Source organism: Arvicola amphibius, chromosome 3, assembly GCF_903992535.2.
Source record: "Arvicola amphibius chromosome 3, mArvAmp1.2, whole genome shotgun sequence".
Classification (NCBI taxonomy): domain Eukaryota; kingdom Metazoa; phylum Chordata; class Mammalia; order Rodentia; family Cricetidae; genus Arvicola; species Arvicola amphibius.
In genome coordinates this window covers 162,601,518-162,616,826 of record NC_052049.1, presented here as the reverse complement: position 1 = coordinate 162,616,826, position 15,309 = coordinate 162,601,518, and the positions used below count along the sequence as shown (strand labels likewise).

The 15,309-nt window shown below is 35.9% G+C and overlaps 1 protein-coding gene across 4 annotated transcripts in view; it reads right to left on the bottom strand.

Annotated features, from left to right (window-relative positions):
* Tfdp2 (transcription factor Dp-2) overlaps positions 1 to 15,309 on the bottom strand; it is a 112,637-nt gene that overhangs the window by 81,397 nt on the left and 15,931 nt on the right. The window contains exon 1 of one of the 4 annotated variants that reach the window (XM_038322729.1): positions 722 to 788. The exons of 2 other annotated variants lie outside the window; for them this stretch is intronic. The gene's annotated coding sequence lies outside the window, so the exon portion shown is untranslated. Of the gene's footprint in view, positions 1 to 721; positions 789 to 15,309 lie in introns of those variants that run through there. One more of the 4 variants, XM_038322735.1, reaches the window with a different exon arrangement.

Here is a 15,309-nt window from a genome sequence, read left to right as displayed (position 1 = left end):
TACAAGTTAAACAGCTTGAAAGTAAAAAACTGGGATTAATTTTTAAATGTTTTATTAGCATATATTAATTATACATAACAGATTTTATTGTGACAGTTTGTACATATATACAATATATTCTGATCACATTTGTCTCCCTGTTACCTTCATCTGTCTCCCTTCTATCTCCATTAATCCCCTTCCCTTCCCAACTAGCTCTCTTTGGGCAGCTTACCAGTAGTTACACCACGGAAGAAGGTATCTTTCCTTCCTCTATCAGTCAATAACCACATATAATCAGAAGAGACCCATTAAATTCCTTAGTTCCCACCTTGTTTTGTTTTGTTATTGAGACAAAGACTCAATGTAAAGCTTGGAACTCAATATAAAGCCCACACTCATCTCAAACTCAGTAATCATCCTTGCTCAGCCCCCTAAGCATTAGAACTATAGCCATGTACAGAAAAAACACACAGAAAAAATAGATTTAACAGTGTCAATTGGAATAAGATCACTGGTAAAAGGGTTTTGAAAATTCTAAAGAAAGAGATAGGGAAACATTGTATACAAAGATCTTTCACCTCCTAGAGAGAACTGACATTATTCATATGACTCATTTGGTATGTGATGACACACCTAACACTATGTAACGATTGTATACAAAGAATTCTTATAGTTGTATATTTTCTAGAAGAATTACAACAAAATTAAATCCAGAAATTTTTTATTCAATAATCCTTACCTTTTGTTGGACTGGAATTCTGATCTATAAAGTCCCTCAGTTCTGCATTTATAGATGTCAAACAAACCTGGATTAAAAATAATAATAAAAATACTAGGATCTGAAGTATTATAGCATTACTTAATAAACTATTTTTATATTTTTCACCAGAGGTAGTATCAAGTATTATATAAAGTTCTATGAAATAAATCAATTACATCGTCCATAGGAATATATTACTAAAAAGAAAATCTTACCATATTGTTTTAAATGGGAAAACTAAGAATTTTAGATTAAAAGTTAATGGAATGTTATTTATGAAAAGCCACAGATTTTCTAAATATTTTGAAGGCAAGTAATATAGCAGCTGCCAACAGATAAATCACAATTCCATCCTGAGAGCTGGAGGCTTGGCTCAGCAGCAGAACACTTGCTTTGCATGTACAATGCCCTGGTTTGATCTCTAGCACTATAAAAATAAGAGTAATTATATCCTTATTGCTGCCCTTAATTTTTAATGTTCTTAATCACTTCTACAATGTTTTTGAGAACTACTACAGAAGTACAATGAATGCCCTAAGTACAATGACAGCAGCATCAAGCCCATTTTTCTGAGTCCACACTGGCTCATAAAGCCTCTGTTAATGTGCTCTCGTCAAGCCATTCAAATTACACATTTGCAAATTAGAATGTGCTGCCAGGACTTATCAGTTCTGGTTGTTATGCAGACCCAGGAGATGAATAATGCAAAATATACAGCATATTACATGGTTCCCACTCTTCAGTCTAAGTCAACACTCATTACTAGTTAGTGCTGTTTATCAGCAAACAATCTGCCTTCAGATGGTTTATTTCACTTAATGTAATAGCCACAAGGCTATCTGGTATCACAGATGAAAATGTAGTATCATAAGAAATATTTGGTTTTTGCTGTGGATATAAGGCTTCATAGACCCCAGGCTGGACTATACAGCTGAGGATTAATCTTCTGATCCTCCTGTCTCTACATTAAGAGCGTTGAAATTACAGGAATGCTTGACCACACCCGATTTTCATCAAAACTCTAAAAATCTGCTTCAGAGCCTAAAGGAATCTCCATTTTGAAAACTTGGCACAGGGGCCATCAAGATGGCTCAGTCCGTAATGTGCTTGCTAAGTAAGCCTGAAGATTTGAGTTCAAACTCACATAAAAATAAAGGGAGAATCACTTCCAAAGTTGTCCTCTGACCTCCACAAGACACAATAGCCCATACCCCCCCATGCCTACTGTATCATATACACAAATAATGATATTTTTAAGATTAAAAAAAAAAACTTTAGCTCAATCTCTAAATTCAAAGCTAGCCTGGTCTACAGAGCGAGTTCCAGTACATCTAAGGCTACACATAAAGAAACCCTGTCTCGAAGAAAACAAAACAAAAACCCCAACAACTTAGCTCAAAGCAATTATAGTAAATAGACTTATTATTACTATATATTTTATACATTGAAGTGTTATAATCTTATAATATTACAAACTGGTAATATTCTGCAAACTTTCAACATTATAAATTTGTAGTTTGATAACTCAAACCCTCTTTTCAAAGATACCTTTGAAACAGTTTTATTTGACTGGAATGCATTATATGGTCTCAAATTATTGGTCCTTATCTTGATGTTTTGATACATGTCTAAATTATTAAATGATCACTACAATCAAGCTAAATAAATCCTTACCTTTATGGTAGGTTGTATATATGCCTGAGTATGTGTACTGAGTAGATTTAATTTAATATTGATCTGTGCTGGTATAGTTCAGCAGGCTTTGCCTTGCATACCCAAGTCTCTGGGTTCAATTCTCAGTACTGACTCTACCTCCCCCAAAAAACTATCCTCATAACAAATTACAAGTATACAAAATGATACTAAAATGAGCATCACCATGTTGCAAATCAGCTCTTCAGTAACTTAAAGGAATTTAAAGAGCACGAAGTTTTGAAACTTTTTATACTTGACTTTAAAAAAATTTATTATTTTATGTATATGGGTAGTTTGTCTGCACGTGTATGTATGTTGTGTGTGTGTGTGTGTGTGTGTGTGTGTGTGTGTGTGCACCCTGTGTGCCTGGCACGCACAAAAGCCAGAAGAGGGCATCAGAGCCTTTGGAACTATTGTCATAGACAGTTGTAAGCTACCATGTGATGCTAGAAAACCCAAGACTTCTAAAAGAGCAGCAAGTTCTTTTAACTACTGAGCCATCTCTCCAACCTTTCTGTACCCTGTGAATATACATTGCTCTTATAATAAAAGCCTAATTGGCCTATAGCCATACAGAATACAAGTAGGCAGGAAAGCTAAACGGAGATACAGAGAGAAAAGTGGGTGGAAAGACATGCGAGCAACAGTCCAAGAAACAAGATGCCAGCAAACCTGTAAAAGCCATGGTCACGTGGCAATACACCGGTTAATAGAAATGGGCTAATTTAAATGTAAGAACTAGTTAGTAATAAGCTTAAATATAAGTCAAACATTCTATAATTAATATTAAGCCTCTGAGTGATTATTTATAAGCGGTTGTGGGACAGGGGAGAGAGAAACCTTCATTTATACCAGGCTCACACTGGACTGATTTACACTATATATCCTCCAGAAGCACTCACTTGGTCCTTCACAGCTTAATAGTTGAAGAGCTAATGATTTCATCATTCAGTGGTTAAAATTCTTTACTAAGTGCAATTTCCTTTTATCAAAATATTTCTATGTATCATTCAACACAGCCAAGTAATTCTGATATAATAGATAATGGCACCTAAAATCAAGTTTTTATTACCGAAATTGACACTGAGATGTCTAGAAACTAGTTTCTAAATTCTATGCAATGGTGTAGATGTTTTGCACTGAGACTTAAGTTTAATTAGACTTCAAAAATGTAACAAATGGGCTGGAGAGATGGCTCAGAGGTTAAGAGCATTGCCTGTTCTTCCAAAGGTCCTGAGTTCAATTCCCAGCAACCACATGGTGGCTCACAACCATCTATAATGAGGTCTGGTGCCCTCTTCTGGCCTGCAGGCATACACACAGACAGAATATTGTATACATAATAAATAAATATTTAAAAAATGTAACAAATAGTCACATGTCTCTCCGGGATTACTCTCAAATATAATGTTAAACACTCAAGCAATTGAACATCTGTTGAGCTGTGTGTTGTCATTACTAAGGAATCCACTCAAATGTAAGCAATTCTGCTACCAAGAGAAGACAAAGCTTTAGGTAAAGGCACTTTCTGCCGGTCAGTCCTCAGGACCCACATGGTAAAAAGAAAACCAACTTCAGAAAGCAACATGCCATGGGTACCCACACAAAGCTCTGTCTTTCTCTCGGTCTCTCTCTGTCTCAGAAAGCAACATGCTGTGAGCACCATCACACAAAACTCAGTCTGTCCTACTTGGAAAAGAAAGCAAAATTGACAAAGACAACTTTTAAATATATTTATCCTATGTTTAATACAGGACCATTTAATATATACAGTAACTTCAGGAGAGTTGTTTTACATTTCTCTTATTTTATAAAACTAACATAAAAAACAAAAACTAAACAAAAACCACATACAGTACAGATGTCAGTTACTGGGTTACTGTTAGGTTAAACACCTGTTCTTCACGCCAGTTTTTGCATGCAGAGTAAAGCAACAAACAAACCCACAGACTTTTTAAGCAACTGTACAACCATACCTTAATTGTACAGTTAAAAATGAGATAAAGGTCAATTAAGTCTCAACTTGACAGCCTACTTTTAATCTTGGAATGTATTTTAATCTAAAGTTCATAAAAAACACTACCAAAACTCATTTAATAAACTACATATTCAATTCTACTTTTATACTTCACAGTTTAAAGCCTCAAAGTACATTACTTAAAAGTAAAAAAAAAAAAAAACAAAACAAAACAAAAAAACTTGGCTAGGAAAGATGTTTTAAAATATTCTTCCAAAGGTCCTGAGTTCAATTCCCAGCAACCACATGGTGGCTCACAACCATCTGTAATGAGGTCTGGTGCCCTCTTCTGTTCTCCAGGCATACACACAAACAGAATGTTGTATACATAATAAATATTTAAAATAAAATATTCTTTCTCACTGGGCAGTGGTGACACAAGCCTTTAATCCCAGTACTCAAGAGGCAGAATCAGGATCTCCATGACTTTGAGGTCTACAAATGAGAGCTGTCTAGGAAAGCAAAAACAAAAACAAACAAGCAAACAAACATAATAAAAATTCTTCCCCAGGCTGGAGAAATGGCTCAAAGGTTAAGAGGGTATACTATGCAGTACTTATGTCAGGCAGCTCATAACCATATGTGACTCAAGCTCCAAGAAGTCCAATATTTCTGTCTCGGAAGGCATGTATGCTCTGCAGGGCCTGGTGGCACAAGCCTCTAATCCCACTACTGGGGAGGCAGAGGCAGGTAGATATCTGTGAATTTGAGGTCAGTCTGGTATCATAGTGAGTTCTGGACAGTCAGAACTCTGTAGTCCCTGTTTCAAAACAAAACAGAACAAAAACAAAAACAAAACAAAAAGGCAGACGGTAGTGGCACACATCTTTAATCTCAGCACTCAAGAAGCAAAAAAGTAGATGGATCTCTGAATTCGAGGCCAGCCTGGTCTACAAAGCAAATTCCAAGACAACCAGGGTTACACAGAGAAATCCAGTCTCAAAGACAAATAAAACAAACAGAATGTTCTTTCTTTATTCTACCTATTTGAGTAGAATTAAGGACAGAGGATGTTAGTACTAGACTTTACTCCCAGTGCTTGGGAGGCAGATCTCTGTGAGTTCAAGGTCATTCTGGTATATTTAGGGAGTTCCAGGACAGCCAGGACTCGTAAGATCCTGTTTCAAATAAACAAGCAAATAAACAAATAAGGAATTATGGGGTTGGAGAATAGCTGGGACTACAGCCATACACTTCCATAACTGGATCCTTAACATTTTCCATGACCATAAGTATGATCTAAAAGGCAAAGGTAATCCCCTCCCCACACACATACACATGTTCTCTGTTCCCATAAGAGAAATGATTCCCTAAAGAGTCTGTGATTAGAAGTGACAACAACGAGAGGTCAGAGTTTCTTTCCCTCCTGCACATCTTTCTCAGAATGTGCACAGGAGAGAAGTGAGGTGATCTTCAGGGGAGAGGAGGGAGACATGAAGCAGAAAGATTCCATGAGAAAAGGATGAGCGATGAAAACATATACTGCTCCAACTCCTGACAGACTCCAGGTTTGTCCAGATCTTTCTGTGGGACTACCAAATTCCTACTTTTGAACTCCTAGGACAGCCCTGCACTTTTACAATAAAGTTATAAAGAAATAATTTAAACAGAGGGAGGAACTGACATAACTTTTCCAACATATCTACAGCTTTGATGGTCTTCAAAGAATACCTCAGGGAATGTAGCAATCTGCTTCCAAATAACAGAGCATACACATTTCCCTGAATACACACACACACACACACACACACACACACACACACACACACACACACAAAATAAGCCAAAGAAAGCAGAAATGTGCTCAGTAAGGCCAAGTAACTCTCTAGCAACCAAACCAATTTTAACAGTTCCCAGACGCCGGGCGATGGTGGCGCACGCCTTTAATCCCAGCACTCGGGAGGCAGAGGCAGGCGGATTTCTGTGAGTTCGAGACCAGCCTGGTCTACAAGAGCTAGTTCCGGGACAGGCTCCAAAGCCACAGAGAAACCCTGTCTCGAAAAACCAAAAACAGTTCCCAGAAAAGAAGCCAAATTCGAAGCTTTATAGAGATAGCAATTTGCAGCTGTTGAAAAAGAAAAGCTTGGCACCAATCTACAGAAATTCTATAATTGCTATGAAAGTACTATATTCACTAGTATTAAGTTTATCTCACACACTACACAAAAATAATTATTAATCCAAGCAACATTTTGAATTTTATTAACCAGAATAGTAAGAAAATATGTATAGCAAAACAGCATAAGTTCACTTTAAAAAGTTATCTCTAAAAAATAAAAATACTTATACTTTTTGCCGTCATATCAAAACTGTATTCTATTTAATATTCTGCATAACCATTAAAAAAACATACAAAAATAAAAACCTTCGTCTTCAGTAATTCTTTAAAATATCCTGTTAAAGGGAAAAAGAGGGAACAGTAATGTAATAGTAGGCAATATTTATGTCACATTTACTGAGACATATACTTCTAAGTGATTTGTCTAAATTAATCCTAAGACAGCACTAGAAAAATATGTATCATTTTTACTTCCATTCCAGGTAACAACTGGGATTTAAAGCAGTTAAGTCATACGACAAGTCAGCTCTACTCTCAAGGGATACAGCAAAGTTATACTATATTGCTTTAAATAATTCACTGAAAGAAACACCAGGGCTTTATGGAAAAAGGGCTGATTCCAAGGCAAGGCAGAAAAGGTACAAGATAAACCTCGAATATTTTATTGTTCCAAAGGACAAAATGCTCAAACACTGACAAATGTGTCAAAAAGACACAAGGGTCAACTTAAAGAGCCTACAACTACACACTGATGCACACCAAACTATCCTAATGATCGTAAAATTGTAAACCCAATCAAAAAACAATTAGAGATGATAGAAGGAAATGTAAAGTATTAAAAGAATGTCAACTGATAAATATAATGAATTCTAAAGTTGTTGAAACCATCACAATGAAACAGTAAGGGAAGAACCATAACAAAGAGTAATACTAGCTACTAGAAGTATGCAACAAGACATGGACATGGTATTGAAATACCTCCTTATAAAATGTCTTAATTCAAAATTTGCAGTAAAGAAACCTTACACACACTACTTTAATGATCAAAGTTACCAAATGGCCACCAATAATAAGTCATCATATGTACTAAGTGCACTGAGATGGATATTTCTGAGATATTACTATCTAATACGCAAAACTTAACCATGAAAACAAACAAACAAACAAAAAACGGGAATACAAAGTGAAAGATATTCTTCAAAATAGTGGCCTAAACTCCTTAACTCCTCAAAATTGCTAGAGCCAAAAAAAAAAAAGCAAAGGAAGTGAAAAACACCCATATTTAGAAAAACTAAAAAAATAAAAGAAAAAACTCTAAAAAATAGGAAAACTTGATCTGGAGAGGTGGTTCAGAGGTTAAGAGCACTGACTGCTCTTCCAGAGGTCCTGAGTTCAATGCCCACCAACCACATGGTGGCTCACAACCATCTGTAATGAGATCTGGTGCCCTCTACTGGCCTATAGGATATATGTGGGCAGAATACTGTAAAATAAATAAATAAATAAATAAACAAACAAATAAATAAATAAATCTTTTTAAAAGATAGGAAAACTCAATTCAGTGAGCAATCTCAAAATAAACACTGGATCAGAAAAACATGATTCCTAAGAAGACCAATATTGGGGTAACTGGACAAAATCCACATTCCAGATAATGAGAGAGAGAATGTACACTGTTTTTCTGTCCTTTTTTCTTTCTTTATTACTTTCTTTCTCTCTTTTTCTTTTTTCCTTTTTTTAAGATAGAGCCTTGCTACAGAGTCCTGGCTAGTCTAGAACTCAGCATGTAGTTCAAATGGCCTCAAATTCCCGGCTATCCTCTTGACTCCACCTTCTAAATGCTAGAATTACAGGTATAAGCAACAGGCCCAGATTCCATTGTTGTTTCTGGATATTTGTCCATAAACTATAGGGTCTTTTTTTAAGTGAAATATCATTTATATTAGAAAAATAAAAACAAAAACACCAAAATCCCTTGGGAGGCTAGGGGCCTGATAACAAGGACTAAACTTCAAGTGAAAATGTATGGGAGAAATGAAAATAAAACAAATAAAAATGTTTACAACTGGTGAATCTGGAAAGGGCATTCAGGAGTTCTCTGCTCTAGTTCTGCAGCTTTTCTTATTTTTGTATGTTTATTTGATCTTAGAAGAGTGGGTCTCATTATTTTTCTTTTAAAATTACTTTGATAGCCATAGTTGCTCACATCTCTAGTATTATTTACAAGCTGAGGCAAGAGAAATTACAAGTGCAAAGCTACCTTAGGCGACATAGTAACAGTGATTCAGGCTAATCTAAGCTATACAGTGAAATTCTGCCTCAAAAATAAACATTAAATAAATTATCTTAAAACAGAAGTGGGGTTTATTAAAATTTAAATATAGATTTTAAAGCACTCAAGTTAAAAGAGAGGCATTCAGAAAGAAAAAAAAGATACACCTAAGAATGTAGAGGTAGGAAGATCAATAATTAAAGGCCAGCCTTGGGTGACAGAAAGTTCTAGAGCAGCCTGAGCTACATGAGACCCTGTCTCATCAAAACCCAACTGGGCCAGAGAGACGGCTGAGAGGGTGTTGAACAATCCTAGAGACTTAAGTTTGACCCCAGGAACCAAAGTAAAGTCAGAAGAGAAGTGACTCTACAAGGCTGTACTCTGACCTGCATGTGTGCTGTGGCATGGGCACCCATACACATCATACACACTACTAATAATAAAAATATTTTGACGATTTTCACATACCCATGCACATACACAGCCAGCATGAACTGGACTCAGTGGGATGTAAGAAAAATTTATAAAGTAGAAAAGGGCACCTGAGTGCTAGAAATACATTGTAAACATGTATGAAATACTCAAAAACATAAAATATTTAAAACACAAATGACATCATAAACACACACAATAACATTAAAGGGAGGCTGGAGAGACGGCTCTACAGTAAAGAGCACTGATTGCTCTTTCATGGACACAGGTTCAATTCCCAGCACCCACATGGCAGCTCACAACTGTCTGTAACTCCAAGATCTAACACCTTCACACAGACATACATAAAGGAAAAATACTAATGCATACCAAAAAATAAAATAAAAAATGTATTACTCAATTAAAAGAGAAAATCAAATATCAAAAAATTAGATTATGACCTACTAAAATACAATTCTGACAGAAAATATTATTTGGATTCATTAAGATTTATGAGCTTCCTATATATAGATTCAAGGCAGATATTATTCCCTATTATTGTTCTCTTCCTTAAGAAGTTGAAGGTGGCAATGTATGCACCAAAATGTTTCCCTTTCATTCCTCACAGATGGTCTGACCATATAACATATGACTTAGTTCTGGCCAACAAGATATAAGCAATGAAGTGAGCCAGCAGATTTGGCTACAAGCGATTCCTTTTCTCTCCCTCACTAGCCTAGAGCATGGCTGTAATGGCTAGAGCTGCTTTTCCCTATGCATCTACTTAATTTCTGTACTCAATAGTCAATACTGTATCTTAGTTCCTAAAAATCAGGCTACTGATGGGCACTGTGCTATTTAAGCAAATAAACAGAAACTAACAAAAGGTTGGAGATATAATTAAATAACTAGAGTGTTTACCAAGAGTCTGGGTTAGATCCAGTACCACCTGGGGGAGAGGAACAGTTAAAGAATTAGGAAGTTAACAGAATCTAATCAGAACACTACAGTAAGAGACTACCAATAAAAATACTGTTTAGCCACATCAATGAAACTGAGAGAGCCAAAGATAATTACGTTTAGTATTCTCTTTGAATCTTCTTACCAGAACTTGGCACAGACTGAAATCTCTAAATGTGGTCTAAATGATAAATGTTTAAAATAGAGCCAAAGGTGCCTAAATGTTTATTGAACAAATTTACCATTATATTTCTGTCCTCAATTTCTGTTTTCTGCCAAGCATCAAAGGCATATATACTTTATTAAATAAAACAATATATATATATAAAATCACTAAGCACTGCCTAACACAGGATAAACAATGATGGGGGTGAAGTAACGTACAGTTTTGATTTCCCACAAAAAGTTAAGGTTTATTCTTCCAAAATAAGCAATGAATAGTCTGCACAAAGGAGAAATGAAAATTACAACAGAAACCTCAATTTTCAAACCGAAAAAAATGTTTTTAATTACAGTTAAAAAGGTTGAATATCCTAAATGTTTTTAAAAGATAATTTTAAGTTTTAAAGATTCTTTTGTATTGACTAACATAAAAATTACCTGCAATTTTTCAATATGTGACTTTAAACTTTCCAAAATATCAAGAAGAAAAAGGGACACCAAATGTTTTCAAAAGTTGCTATCTTTGGCAATGCTGATGAGTCTCAGATATAAACCAGCCATGTGTGCTGATGCATGATGTTTTTCCAAACTCAACAACTGCACACTCCTTTCTGTTTCCAAGGTCTTCTGTTAGTTAAAAACATAAGTCGAATTTCTTCTTCAAGCTTCATGAACACATTATATCAAGCTCAAAAAGTCAATCTTTCGACCTCACCATCTGTCATGATCTCTTCTCAACTTTCAGACAATGTAACTCCCACAGATGGTCTCAACATCCAAGTCCTTTTACATTCCAATCACAATTTAGAGGTTCCAGCATAAAACACAAGATATACTAACCAAAATACAAAAAAGCAAGCAATTTCTTGCTTCAATCAGGATTTGTAAACTTTCTAAAAAAGTGCTAGTAAAAGAAGGTACAAAATTAAAGTTCATCAAAGTAACACGTATCATCAAAGTAACCAGGCATTACTAATTTTAAAAACATTCTCATGATTCAAAGTTTAAAACATCCAAAATAAGCACTTGGCATGAAACTCAGTGGTAGAGCACTGGCCTAGCATGTGGGAGACTCTGGGTTGAATACCCAGCACCACAAAGATACATATATAAACAGATGAATTAATGAATAAATAATTAAGTACCAGCCTTACTGGGAATGTAAATCAGATAAAGAATATGTGCTTAGTTCTTACTGAACCACTGCCCATGTATCTTCCTGATCCAATTTCATTACCTTTAAACAGGGAAAAGGTGTTTTTTAGTTTTTGGTTTTCTTGGTGCCTGAGTGTGTAAGTGTAAGTACATAAGTGTGTATGAGTATACAAATGTGTTGAAGGAACAGGCTCTCTCCTTCCACCATGTGGGTCATGGTGGATCAAATTCAAGTTACCAAGCTCAACTCAGGTCATCAACCTTGGCAGTAAATTCCTTCACATATCGAGCCACCTCTTTATCATTTTGCTAGTCTTTTACAGTTCTTCATAAATATATTCCTCCTATCTCAGGGACTGTGTACATGCTGTTTCTCCTGCCTGAGGGTTTTATCTGGTTAAATTCCTCCAGATCTCTTCTCAGATGTCCCTCCTCAAGGAAAACAATCCCTTTTTCTCTGCCAAGATAAGGTCAGAGGGTTCTACTTACTGCTCAGCTACTTTCTCTTTTCATAGATACCTTGAGCTGCCATAATAAATTTATTTATGTGGTCTATCTCTGCCAACTAAAGTGTAAATTCCATAAGGGCAGGAGCCCTGCTCATTTATTCATTCTATATCCAAAGCCTGTACATGCAAAGAGCTCAGGGAATGTCTGTTAAGTGAAATATGTATCAGTATTTTTTTAAAATATTTATTTATTTATTATGTATACAATATTCTGTCTGTGTGTATGCCTGCAGGCCAGAAGAGGGCACCATACCCCATTACAGATGGTTGTGAGCTACCATATGGTTGCTGAGAATTGAACTCAGGACCTTTGGAAGAACAGGCAATGCTCTTAACCTCTGAGCTATCTCTCCAGCCCCTGTATCAGTATTTTTAAATACATGAAAAGCCTATTCAATATGACTTAGCAGTGGAAAATGAAGACATACATATTTAGCATATACACACATCTGAAATTCTGAATTTCACACATCACAATTATGAGTATCACAGTCTCATCACAATGAACAAAAGAATTTTAGAATTAGCATATTTTTATTTGATAATTTTTTTGTTTTTTGTTTTTTGTTTTTTTTTGATACAGGGTTTCTCTGCAGTTTTTTAGAGCCTGTCCTGGAACTAGCTCTTGTAGACCAGGCTGGTCTCAAACTCACAGAGATCCGCCTGCCTCTGCCTCCCGAGTGCTGGGATTAAAGGCGTGCGCCACCACCACCCGGCTATTTGATAATTTTTAAAGGTATAATGGAAGATATATTTGTAGTAGAGAACATTAGCTTCACTACCACAAAAGATCCTCAATTTCTTATTTCTAGGCTATCAGGAATTCATTTGGTAGTGCTGGCTGATCTCAAACTTGTATTAAACCCGTTTCTCCATCTAAGAACTGGGATTTTACATACATAAACATTTAGCTTAACTTTATTACTGATATAAAAGGAATAGATAAAGATTCATTTTTTAAAAGAAAATGCTAAGGGGCTGGCTTAGACAGAGTAAAAAGCACTGGTTGCCCTTCCAGAGGACCTGCATTCAATCCCCAGCATCTACATGGTAACTCACAACAGTCTGTAACTCCAATTCCAGGGGATCCATCCAGTCCTCTCTTCCAGCTTCTATGGGCAGAGGTACTCATGTGGTATACAGACATACATACAGGCAAGCTGCCCATACACGTTAAATGGATGGATGGATGGGTGGTAGGTAGGTAGGTAGGGGACAGGGCTAGGGACAAAGTTCAGTGGTGGAATACTTGCCTGGGATGTACAAAGTCCTGAGTTTCAGTGCCAGAGCCACACACCCATTAGGCAAAAAGCATCCCAAGATGGGATAACTCAAGCCACAAAATAAACAGCAGTACTGGATTATAAGATAAACTATGAATATATATGCATAAATCCATAGTGATAAAAAATAAATGATCTGAATAAATAAATGGAAAATAAAAGACATCTTCTATGCCTGCAATTACTATGACCATATTCATAGTACCTTATCTCTAGAACTCAGCTCTCCCTTTTAATTATTTTCACTTGATCTTACTTAGAGGCAAATCATTTGTATGCACACACAGTACAAGGAACTTGCTGATATCCCGAGACAAAACCTACGGCCAATGCTACCCATGCAGAAGAAAATTAAACTATCTACACATGGTCTGAAAGAACATATCTTGTGGACTACTAGAAGGATTGGGACAGAAATGTTTTCCCGTACCTCCAGGAGGCCGTCTTTGCTTTCTCTCTCTGAATGAGAATGTGACCTTGCTGATATTACATTTGTTTCAGATGCAGGAAAGCCTGATACTGATAAATTCTTAAATGAAAGCAGTATATGTTGTAAATGGCATTCCTTCTAAATAGTATAAGTTCTAATGATACAATGTAAGAGACAAATTTTTATTCTTTTATGTATTTATTTATTTATTTATTTATTTATTTATTGGTCAGTCAGGGTCCTGTGGTATATTCCTTTAGTGATTGGTTTAATAAAAAAACTGATTGGTCAATAGTTGGAAAGCATAAGGATAGGCAGGAGAACCAGACTAAGGACAATGGGAAGAAAAAAGGCAGAGTCGTGAGTACCAGCCAGAAGGAAAGGAAGCAGGACAAACAGGAGAGGTAAAAATCTTGGAGCAGCACACAGATGAACAGAAATGGGTTAATTTACATTGTAAGAGCTAGTTAGTATTAAGTCTGAGCTATTAGCCAAGCATTTGTAATTAATAATAAGTCTCTGAGTGGTTATTTGGGAAATGGCTGGCAGAACAGAGCTGATTATAAGACACAGAAAAACCCACATGGTGGAAGGAGAAAAACCAACTTCCCAAACTGTCCTCTAATTTACACACACAGACACACAAGCAGGTACACACCCATGCACATCAATAAGTAAATGTAATAAATAATACGCCACCAAGATGGCATAGCAAGAAAAGGTGTTTTCCAGTAGTTCGATCCACAGAATGCACATGGTTCAAGGAGAGAACCAATTTCCACAAGCTGTCCTCTGCCCTCCACCACACTTGACCTGACACACACATACACCCATAAAATGAGCACACAAATGCATATTCTCATGCACACACCAAAAAAAAAAAAAAACACAAAACAAAACAATTAATATAATAACCCTGTTCTTAATGTTGACGGTGAAATCAAGGAACTTCACATATGCTAGAATAACATTCTATCACTGAGCTACACTCCCAACACCACTTTTTTCTTCCTTTTCTTTTAAGATAGGGGATCACTATGTTGCCCTGGATGTCCTGGAAGCCACAGAGATCCATATGCCTTTGCCTCTCCAAGTGCTAAGATTAAAAGTGTGAACCATCACACCCAGAACATACACTGTTTACAAAGAAAAAGATTGAATTATTTTTATGTTCACTGCTCCTATTTTAATTTTTTTAAATCTAGATTTATATAAGGTTTTTCCTACAATGAGCCTACGATGACAAAACCGGGTTAATATTATAATATTAAAAGAAATAATAATATACCACATGTGTGCACTGAAATGATGGGAAAATGTTATTTTAGCTTTATTAACTCACTTATTAAATAAGTTGCTTCTGATTACTGCTACACATCAAACACTGAACAATAAAATGATCATTAAATGCCAAATATTAAAGATGCCAAGGGAAACAATGACACAATCTGTGCCTTCATAGTGCTTACATTATGACTATGAAAACATCTATGTAAAAGTAAACGTCATAATGAACTATGGGACATAGGATGGGATGCATGTACCATAGTCCATGTGTGGAGGTCAGAAAACAACCTTTTGGGCTGAAAAGATGGCTCAGAGGTTAAGAGCATT